This window comes from Panthera tigris, chromosome D2 (genome assembly GCF_018350195.1).
Source record: "Panthera tigris isolate Pti1 chromosome D2, P.tigris_Pti1_mat1.1, whole genome shotgun sequence".
In the NCBI taxonomy this organism is placed as follows: Eukaryota; Metazoa; Chordata; class Mammalia; order Carnivora; family Felidae; genus Panthera; species Panthera tigris.
Window position 1 is genome coordinate 47623117 of NC_056670.1, and position 8324 is coordinate 47631440.

At 43.3% G+C, this 8324-nt stretch overlaps 1 non-coding gene across 1 annotated transcript; it reads right to left on the reverse strand.

Moving 5' to 3' along the window:
* Nucleotides 1-3447: 3447 nt before the first annotated feature.
* Nucleotides 3448-8042, reverse strand: LOC102962135. The gene is made up of 2 exons (XR_006209320.1): nucleotides 7921-8042; nucleotides 3448-5432 (listed from the first exon to the last, which is right to left on the reverse strand). It is a non-coding gene; the product is annotated as an uncharacterized LOC102962135 (transcript).
* Between the last annotated feature and the right edge of the window lie 282 nt (nucleotides 8043-8324).

Here is an 8324-nt window from a genome sequence, read left to right on the forward strand (position 1 = left end):
TGCCAGGCTAAAGAATGAACTACACAATGAGCCAGGACCTCCAAGAGGATAGAAAGTTTGAAGAAGAGGGATAAGGATGGCAGATAGGGGAAGAAAAGTTCTATGGGGGACTCTTCAGCTAGGTAGGTATGATAGCTGACAAGTAGGCTAGCAACTTTCCAGAACTAACTTCTTACCTCTTTCTCTAACCTTCTTTCTGTACTTCCCTCTTACCATTCTTCACTAAAACTTTGACTTGATTGACTACTGTAAGCCAGGAGCTCACAGTCTGGTAGGAGAGAGGAACAATGAGAGAGATTGAAACATGGGTCACTACAATTCAGTTTAAAGGAAGAGCATCTAAAGAAGGTCCAAGGCTGACATCCTGGGTGGTCTACCTCTCAGAGTAGGTACTGCAGGATATTTGCAGGATAAGCAAAGCTACAGAGCAGTTTGGAGTTGCTGTCAGTGTGGGGCAGGGAATGGAAGGAGAGAAGATTTGAGGCCTGAGGCAGGAAGGGAAGCCCTGTAGATCCAACTAGTCAATTGGGTCTCTTCCAGGGGAGTTTTTCTTCTCACCAACAGGGTTGTTCTCCTTCGTGGGTTCATCACCTTCCAACCTACACTCTAAAAACCTTTGTGCATTTCGTCTCAAACTGTTTCACTCTTAAAGTAATATTTAAGGTTCTTCTGGAGGCCCCAGCCTTATCTCCCACATCTCTTGGATAAAACTGGACTGTTTGTTAATAAAGCAGCTGCTCGCTGTTCGCTGGGCATTCTTCTGTGTTTTGCAGCTTCGATACCATCATGCAGCTGGGACTTTCCCCTCCATGCTCTCCATACACACAGAGGCTTCATATTCTTAAAATTCTAGTCCAAGTGTGGCAAACTGACAAGAAGGGTTGTGACTTTTAAAATCTGGATTTCTCTTGGAAAGTCAAGAGCTGGTAAGTCTGGGCCTGAATCTCTATATGGCAACAAGGGGTTGAACCTGAGTCGGGTTATCTTTTGGAGGGGACAGGCACCCATTTACAGGACACATGTCTTTGGCTTCACTCATTACATTAGCTGCCTGGCCTCCACAGCCTTTTCGGTTCCATTCCCTAATATAAATGTCATTCCTTTCATGATTATTTCCTTCCTTCTTGTACTAGATGTAAATTCTCCCAACTTGAATAGCATCACACTGTATATTCATCACCTGTTTTCATATTACTTAAAAAAAAAAAAATGTAACCTCCCTTTACTCCCAGTCTTTTATACATGGCCAGTACCTACTTTTATACATGGCCAGTACTCAACAAATTTTTGTTTCCTCAACAAAATGAAAGCTTCTCCTTCCCCGATATGGAGTATAATCATTGTGTTTGTGGCCATGTACTTCTATTTTGAACAGGTACTCCCATTACTTGTCAAAAAATTAATGGATTCTAAAATTTCTCTTAGAAACTTAGATGGTCCTTGCCCTTTTTAGGCATCTCTTTCTCTCCCAGGGTCTTGCCTCAATCAAAGTAAAAGAGAACTCACCTTCAAATTTATGGGAGTAATACTTTTGCCACTGACAATTTCAGATTGATAGAATAGCTTCTCTGTCTCTGGCAGTCTAATAAGCTAATCAGTAAATTCTAAACAATGTCCCAGGCACCATGCTAAGCTCTCTGCCTGCATTTGTTCATTTAATTCCATCCACAAGTCAACCATAGGCATCTTCTCCAATTTAGGCAAGGGCAATTATTCAAACTGCCCAGTTGCTAGGTAACTAAGATGTAAACCTAAGTAGGTAGACCCCAGGGCCATCTTCATCATTAAATCCTGCCCATCCTTATCAATGAATAGTACTATGTATCTTAGGATTTTATGTGAGCACATCACTACCCTCCAGTAATGGGTTATAGTAGTTCTCAAAGTGTGTCCTAGACTGGGGTGCCTGGGTGGCTCAGTCGGTTGAGTGTCTGTAGGACTTCGGCTCAGGTCATGATCTCATGGTTCATAGGTTCGAGCCCCCCATCTGTGCTGACAGCGTGGAGCCTGCTTCAGATTCTGTGTCCCCCTCTCTGCACCTCCCTGGCTCATTCTCTCTCAAAAATAAAATAATTGTAAACATTAAAAAAAAAAGTGTCCTAGACCAGTATATCAGCATCACCTGGTAGTCTGTTAGAAATGTAAATTATCTGGCTACAACCCAGACCTACTGGATAAGCAATTCTGAGAACAGACTGAGGAATGTTTTAACAAGCCCTCCAAGTGACTCTGATGCACCTTGAAACTGAGAACCACTGGGCCAGAGGAACTGCCCTTATGCTCAAACAGCACCCTATGCTTGCGCTCCTAGTTTAGTTTCCCAGTTCCTCTACCCAACTACTCATTTAACCAAAGTTCCTGTAAACTAAGGGTGTCTTGACCGGCTTTATTTCTACCACAGTTATGAAATGACTGAATAAATGAATGTGGAAGGCAAAGACATTGAACAACACCGCTTACTCACTAGTGTAGGGCGAATGAAATTTCAACAATACTTTAAAAAAACACCTTGGAGCTTTTTTTCCCCCTCTTCTCCAATACAACATCCAGAGACTGTATAAGAAAAGAGCCTGCCAGAAGGATAAAAGGATTCGGTTTAGTAAACGTGAGTGTGAAGGTAGAGATTCAGCAGAATATTGAGGGGCAGCATATTTTCACATGAGACGGTGTTTAAAGAGGCAGTGCCTGTCAGATTTACATTCTCCCGTAACTCAATTTCTAGCAGGGGAACATATCCTTTAATCAATTTAAAGCAGCTGTGATACTTCTCTGGTAAGATGTCACAAAAGCAGATGAAGGCTGCCGCCTGTACGTTAGGTCCTACGAAAGGCCACCATGTTATTGACCTATTTGCTTCCAGTTTTAGGGCTCTGAGAAGACATGCATACCACAAACTGGGAATACACAAAAGTCTGAAGAGGATTTGCTTTACTTTTCTACAGAATATGGAAGTCTATTCAGGGTAAAAATATAAACTATGAAATCTAACAATATACAGAGGTCTTTCTATTGCAGGTTGCTGTCAAAATTGGCAAATTCATTAAAGAAAGTGGTGTTGGTCCCAGACAGAAGTTACTCCAGACACAAAACTGCTATAAATAACACTCCTCAGAATGGCCCCAGAGCCATGCCCCTACTACAAAGTGACTTGGCTGTGATTCAGGGGACACTTGCTAAGCAAATGATCAGGGATCGAGTCTTTTGTAGAAGATAACTACAATCACCTGGTACTCACCAAACACTCTGTGGATATTCTGTTGAATGAAACTGTTGTCAGTAAGGCATCTTCTATGACTTGCACTCAAATGCAAGGCCAGGAGGGAAGCCAAGTTCAAGCTTGAGGAAATAAGAAACAGGCAAAACAGGGATTCTTCCAAAAGCTCTGATTTCTACATGTTGCCTAAATCACTGAAACAATTTCCCAGGAGCAAAATAAACAGAAGGTGGTCGTATGCAAAATATTTCATTTTCTTTATTTTTATGGATGTCATTAATACAGCAGGAACTGGTATGATTACAAAAGATACAAAAAAATCAGAAGAATGTTAGCTTTCAATAGAAATTAAAACCTGAGCTGAAGGCTGATCAGAATGTCTGACACTTGGCACTGTCCTGACGAAAGTTAAGAAACAGGTTTGCTCAACTTCATAAATAATTCGTATCGACTCAGAGGAAGTTAACTTACATTTCAAAATCTACACATTGAGCTACAGATGCACGGACACTGGAGTCAGATGACTTTCACTGTCGACAAGCATTTGTTTAAGATAACCAGTGTTACCTAAAACTCTCCAAGGGGGAAAGCAGGGAAGCGTGTAAATTGTAGATTTCTAATTAACAAGTTGAGATGTGCTGGTAGGATATGGTTTAATTATTTATTCATGTAGATCTAACAGGCTGGCTCAGTTTGTCAGAGGGTAAGCGAATGCCGAAAGACAAAGGCATGGGGACGGGTGAACACGAAGCCACCCCAACTTCTCAGAAACAAGTGGCACAGTGTAACACCATCTCAAAGAACTGTGCTAGTGGGAATAGGAGACTTGTGGTCTACTTCAGTTCTCACTTTGGCTTCTAGAGGATCTCTTATTAAGCACTGGGTGAAAGACAGGGAAATTCAATTCCTTTTATTAATAAGTGTCCATAAGCAGGAGGGAAAAACAAAAGCTAAGTGAACAGGAGTACATTTTAATATGTTGAGTCTTGAGTCATACTTACATACCAAATGGTTAATATACTACAAAACTTTACAAACATAAAATCTCCTCATCGGCTGCAGAACTTCCACACTAACGGAATTAATTCCTTCTCCCTTTTAATTACTTCCACAGAAAGTCCTAAAACTGAGGAGTCACTAGAATACCTGCACTTTCACACGTGCCATTAAAACATAGTTATTTTTGTCAAAATGATGCAGGAAGCAATTATCACATGAGGTCAAGGATCTTATATTCTCTCAAAACATAGTTTCGGGTTTTTGTCTTCCAAGTTACATAAAAAGAAACGAGACCAGCTGGACTTGTAGTCTTTCTCAGCCCAAGGTCATTAAACTCCCAATGTCTCCATGCTAGGAAAGGATACAGTATTTAAGTGCTCTATTACAAAATATCTCCAGTTCTAAAAGGGACAGCTTTTATTTTTGTATTTAAAAGAAGGCTGAAGCAGTGCCCTTTACTTAGCGGAGACCAGCCACTGACTTCCTACCTGTACCAGCTTTCCAAGATGACACTAAGTGAGTTTTTGCCCTAATATTTTTGCCCCGGGTTTTGCGAGGTTTCTCTTCTTTGTGCACCTTCATGTGCTGCCTAAGATGAGAGCTCTGGCTGAAGCATTTGCCACATTCACTGCACTGGTAGGGCTTCTCCCCTGTGTGGGTTCTCTGATGTTGAATAAGGTGGGAACTCTGGCTGAAACATCGGCCACACTCATCACACTGATAGGGTTTCTCTCCAGTATGAATTCTCTGGTGTTGAATGAGATTTGAACTCTGTTTAAACCTTTCTCCACACTCATCACATTTATAGGGCTTTTCCCCAGTATGGATCCGCCGATGCTGAATGAGGTTAGAGCTCTGAAAGAAACTTTTCCCGCAATCGGCACATTTATGGGATTTCTTTCCGGTGTGAATCTTCTGGTGTTGAAAAAGAGTTGAGCTCTGACTGAAACTCTTTTCACATTCAGTACATTTATAGGGCTTCTCATCCAACCTTCTTCTCAGTCTACTCAAGCTTGAGTCAAATCGAACAGTCATTCCCCATTTTTGCCGCTGCCGGCCTGTTTTGCGTGGGTTCTCATAAGCTTTTCCTTGGCTTGAGCTCCGAGAAATACCTCCCTTAGGTTTTCCTAACCTCATGGTGATGAGCCAGATGTACTCTTAACACTCTGCTCTCTTCTTCTGAAGTTTCACCTCCTAGAGCTCCTCAGCTCAGAATTTTCTGCATAGAAGAAAAAAATAAAAGCCAACTTAGATCATTTGTTAATTATTCAACTTTAATACCTCTTCAACCCACTAAAATTGTATCCATGCTTAAATTAACAACGTATCCAGTACAGGGGTGCCTGGGTGGCTCAGTTGGTTAAGCGCTGGACTTCGGCTCAGGTCATGATCTTGCTGTTTGTGAGTTCGAGTCCCATGTCGGGCTCTGTGCTGACAGCTCAGAGCCTGGACCCGGTTTTGGACTCTGTGTCTCCCTGTCTCTGCCCCTCACCCCCTCACACTCGGTCTCTCTCTCTCTCTCTCTCTCTCATAAATAAACATTAAAAAAAGTTTTTTTTTTTTTTAGTGTATCCAATACATATGAAAGACAATTCTGGGGGAAAAATACTTGAAAAATAATTCTAATAATTCCCAGGGTTTCAACTTAATAAATATCCCCAAATTTTGACCCAATTTACCCATGGAGTTTTTGTCTGTTGAGACATGACAAAATAAAAGTGATAATGTGAAATATATGTTTTTATTAGGCATTATCAAATGGATATAGAATTCTGAAGGATGAAAAGGCTGAGACAAAATAATATCTTCATGGGAACAGAAGAAATAACTCCAAAAGACAATCAAAATTTGGGTAATAGACTATCATTACATTTTAGTATTTACTCCCATGTTAAAATTCTACTTTCTTACTGGTGACTACATAAGGCATCCAAATGAAAATGAAATGACAAATCATACTACTTTATTAAATATTTTTGTTTATCCTTACTTGGTTAGCCATTCTACTTTCACTGCGTGAATACTACTTGGCTTTAACTTTGTAGCATAAATTGCTTTGACAGTAGGAGCTCCTCTCTAGGGAGTGGCAAGTTTGTGAATCAATTCAATAACACTGGATGAGAAAAATATAAATGAAGAGACGCTTTAGTATTTTTTCTAGATTCGAATGATCCAAGAAAGAGGACAATTCTTTGAAAATTTGAAACAAGGGAACTGTTTTTGGAGAGAGGAAAAAAAAAATTTCAGAAGAACTTTTAGTGGACAGTGGAATAAAACGGAGTAGGAAAAAAGCGGGGTGAGCAGGGCACAAGAAAAGGAAGGGCGGCAAGTTTACATGCAAAAGTAGGACAGAATTTTGTAAATACCCAAATGCTAGGAAAATTCAAATAAATGAATTTCATCTATTTAGCTATTTATTGAAATCATGGCCATAAACAAGTAAGTCACTAACTCCAAATAGGTGACAATGTGGGATAAGATGGGCTACAAAGGTAATAAAATTATTGGAACTATTTTCCACATCTTGTGTCAGAAAGTAGACTTTAAAATCAGAATAATTACTCTGGGTCTCTGCATACAAGCTTATGAAGCGAATAACTGAAAATACAAATTACATCACTGTTCTTGCTTTTCCTTCATCTCATATTGTATAATTGAGACTCTAGGCCTGGTAGTGCTGAGGGCTTTATTTGGATATTTAATAATTAGCTCTGTTGTAATTATGGTAAGTATCAGAAAGAGCAAACTGCACACACTATCAATTACTGAGAGGGCACCACTCATTCCTTTAGTGAATATTTACGGAGTATCTATTACAGAATATGTATCTACTTACAGAATATCTATTACAAGGAAACATTTGTTAGGCACGTGGTCTTGTGTTCAAACAACAGCTATAATGGGACTTACACATTGAAAAAAGAAATCATTTTTCATACTCTAGAAGTCAGATCTGGTAGGAAACTTTTAGACTGTGCAATCCACCCAGAACACTACAGATGAGAAAATCATGCTGAGAGGTAGCCTGTGATGCCAGAGACTGTGCTATGATATTTCATTCTCGTAGCAGCTTCACGCGACGATCTCTATTTTACAGCTAAGGAAAGGCAGGCATACTTCGGCCAGGCTCCCAACCCCTAGCAGCCAGGCCCCAGAGCTCATGCTCTTCAGTGGAAGACCCGAGTGCAGCCACAACTTCTAACACCCAAGTCCAGCGCTCCGCCCCGGTGCTCAGCATAATTCCTCGGCGGGTGGAGGTATTAAGGTAAACCCGAGCGATGGGAACTGTAGTCGTGCGAACACGCGTACCGGAGCGGGCCTTGCTTTCTCTCGCATAGAACTGGGAAGACAATAAGGCTGCTACATCATCAGGGTGTTAGAGGTGTAAATGAGTCAGTCTCTGCGGGTCGCCCCTAACAGCCCTGTGCTACCCAAGCGTTTGTTCAAACTAGTTAGTCCTGAAACGGCGATGGCCGGCGTAGGGGATGCGGCCCGACTCGCAGGGACTCCCGCGCAGGCCTCCGCCCTCCCGAGGCCTCCGCCGGCCGCTCCTCGCAGGCCCGGCCCGCCCAGCTCCCTCCGCCCCCGCCCCCGCCCCGTGGCTCCGGGAGCGGGGGCCCGGGTCCGCGCCGCCCCGCGGCGGCCAGCTGGCGCCAGAGCGGCCTCCGAGCACCGAGCACCGGGCCTCGCGCCCCCGGCCCACTCACCGCGCCGCGGGCCGCCGGCCGCCACCCTGCCTCGCTCACTCGCTGGGCGCCCCTCGCGCCGCCGGAAGTGAGGGCCGCGCCGTCAGTCGGCGCCGAGCTGCCGCTCTAGGAACGCGGTGGGGGCGACCCTCTATGGTGCTGGGCCCACCGGAAAGAAGGAACCCTATGCTTCTCCTTGTTTGTTTCCCGCTCTCGCCCCTCTGATGGCATCCGGAGGCCGCCGGGACAGCAAGACCTGTGGCGGGGCCCCTTTGTGGGCGCCCAGCGGCCTACGGGGCCAGCAAACCGAAGCCCGATCAGTCAGGGCTTTCTTAAGGCAGCGCCGGCCTGCCCGACCCCCTAGACCTCATTCTTCCTACAAGTATTGAGCACTTATGAATTATAAGAGGTACTTCTGGAGAGCC